The sequence below is a fragment of the Rhinopithecus roxellana genome, chromosome 7, assembly GCF_007565055.1.
Source record: "Rhinopithecus roxellana isolate Shanxi Qingling chromosome 7, ASM756505v1, whole genome shotgun sequence".
Classification (NCBI taxonomy): Eukaryota; Metazoa; Chordata; class Mammalia; order Primates; family Cercopithecidae; genus Rhinopithecus; species Rhinopithecus roxellana.
In genome coordinates this window covers 130,889,908-130,892,994 of record NC_044555.1, presented here as the reverse complement: position 1 = coordinate 130,892,994, position 3,087 = coordinate 130,889,908, and positions in this window count along the sequence as shown.

The following is a 3,087-nucleotide window of genomic DNA, read 5'->3' as shown; positions in this document are numbered from 1 at the left end:
GTTTTAAGTGTTGTCATCACAAAAGCAAGATAAGTATGTGAGGTAGTGTTTATGTTAGATACCTTTATTTAGCTATCCCACAATGTATACTTACATCAAAACATCATTTTGTACACTATAAACATACAGTTCTCATTTCAACAATGTTCATAGCATCTTCATCAAGAGTAGATTCCATCGAAAGAAACAACTTTCTCTGCTCATTTATAAAAGCAACTCCTTATTCATTTAAGTGTTATCATGAGATTACAGCAATTCAGTCACATCTTTAGGTTCCACTTCTAATTTTGTTTCCCTTGATTTTTTCCTACCACATCTACATTTACCTCCCCCGCTGAAATCTTGAATCCTCAAAATCATCCATGAGGACTGGAATCAATTGTTTCCAAACTTCCGTTAGTGTTGATATTTGATCTGCTCCCATGAATCATGATTGTGCTCAATGGCATCGAGAATGGGAAATTCTTTCTAGAAGGTTTTCAATTTTCTTTGCCCACATTCATTGAAAGAATCATTATGGCAGCTATGACCTAACATAATTTTTTTTCAAGTAAAAAGACTTGAAAGTCAAAATTGCTCCTTAAACCATAGGCTGTAGAATGGATGTTGTGTTAGCAGGAATGAAAACAACGTTAACCTCCTCTTATATCTCCATCAGAGGTCTTGAGTGACCAGAGGCATTGTTACTGAGCAGTAACGTTTTGAAAGGGATTGTTTTTTATCAATAGTATATCTCAACAGTGGGCTTAAAATAGTCAGTAAATCATGCTGTAAACAGATGTGCTGTCATCCAGGCTTTGTTGTTTCATTTCTGTAGAATAGGCAGAGTAGATTTAGCATAAGTCTTAGGGCCTCAGGATTCTTGGAATGATAAATGAGCATCGTCTTCAAGTGGAAGTCACCAGCTGTGTTAGTCCCTAAGAGGAGTGTCAGTTTGTCCTTTGAAGCTCTGAAGTCAGGCATTGACTTCTCTTCTCTAGCTACGAAAGTCCTAAATAACATCTTCTTCTTATATTAAGGCTGTTTCATTTACACAAAATCTGTTATTTTGTTATTTAGTGTAGACAGCTTCATCAGTGATCTTACCTAGCTCTTCCGGATAATGTGCTGCAGCTTCTGCATAAGCATTTGTTGCTTCAACTTGTAATCAATGCATTGGAGATGGGTTAAAACTTAATGAATTGATCTCCACTAGCTTCAAACTTTTCTTCTGCAGCTTTCTCTTCTCTCTCAGTCTTCATAGAATTGAAGAGTTGGGGCTTTGCTCTGGATTAGGCTTTGGCTTAAGAGAATGTTGTGGTTGGTTTCTTTGTCCAGACCACCAAAACTTTCTCCATCTCAGCAACAGGCTGTTCTGCTTTCTTATCATTTGTGTGTTCACTGGAGCAGCACTTTTAATTCCCTTCAGTAACTTTCTTCTGTGCATTTACCACTGGGAATTCTTTCTAGAAGGTTTGGTTGGTGAGAGAGGCCTAGCTTTCCGCCTATTTCAGTATTGACATGTCTTTCCTCATTCAGCTTAAATCATACAGCTTTTGATTTAAGCTGAGAGGTATGTAACTCTTCCTTTCAATTGAACTCTTAGGGGCCATTGTAGGATTGCTGTTGGCCCAATTTCAATATTGTTGTGTCTCAGGGAATAAGGAGGCCCAAGGAGAGGGAGAGAAGTAGGGGAACAAGCAGTGGAACAGTCAGAACACACACGTATCAAGTTTGCTGTCTTATATGGGCACAGTTGGTGACACTCCAAAACAATTAGCTCAGTAAAATCAAAGATTACTGTTCACAGATCACACTAACCCATATAACAATGAAAAAGTTGTAACATTGCAAGTGTTACCCAAATGTGACAGATACACATTGTGAGAACTTGTGTTGAAAAAACTGGTGTCACTAGACTTGCTCAACTCACAGGTACTACAAATCTTCAATTTATAAAAAAGTGCAACATTCATGAAACATAACAGGTACAGTGAAGTAATACAATAAGGCATGCCTGAATAAAATTATAGGCTGATTTTATAACTAATAGTAATACCTTAATATTTAAGAACATCTATTGCCTACACTATGCTGGGCTGTGTGCTAATGCTAACAGCACAGTAAAAATAACAATTATTTCTTCAACAACTCAAGTGATAAATTGTGTAACTGACATATATAAAAAGTACCAAGTGAACCTGGCATGGATAAATATAATTCTCAAGGGAAGAGGAAAGCTTTAAAGCCGTGATAGCATTTGAATTTGATCTTGAAGAATCATAGAAATCCCTTCAGAGACGAAGCTGACTAAGGACTTTTCAGCAGAAACATGGTAAATTCACAAGGATATGGAGGCACCTGGTTTTAGGGGAGTGGATAATCAAGTGTACTTGAAATTCTATTGCACTGTTAGGAATAGAGGAAATGAAGCAAGAATTAACAGAAAAAAGATTATAGCAACCTATGTGGCCCATGTGAATGCATCTGAACAGTATCAGTGTGGAACTTTTGCTATTTTAAAGGATAGGAGTGACATGATCTGATACGAATTTACATCTAGTACTATGGCAATAACAATGATGTTACAATCTTGTAGGAAATAGAGGACAAAGACCTGAATTAAGGAATTAGCCATGAAGACAGAAAGAAGAAATTAGATTTAGAAAATTCTGATAAAATAACATTTAAAAACATTTTGACCAATTCTTTGGTGTGATGAGGGAAGAAGCCATTAATTATCTCTAGCTGTTAGCTAGTTATATCTTGTTGGGAAGTAGATGAGAAGTAGTAACAAAAAGATACGTATTTAGAAACATGTAGTGGTATCTGTGAAACATACTCAAGGAAATGGCCAGTAGACATGACTGGCTACATACTTTGTAAGGCCCAGCATAAATGAAAATGCAAGGTCCTATTCAAGGATTATTAAATGTATTAAGATGGTGACTGCAGAACAATAAATTAAGCACAGGGCTCTTCCATGCATGGGACCCCATGTTTCTCAGCAGGTGGCTTGCCCTTGAAACTGACTCTGCTGGTAGGCAAAAAAACATGGCAGTGAATCTCAGGAGAGAGGAATGGATTCAAGAAATTGGTTAAAAATCA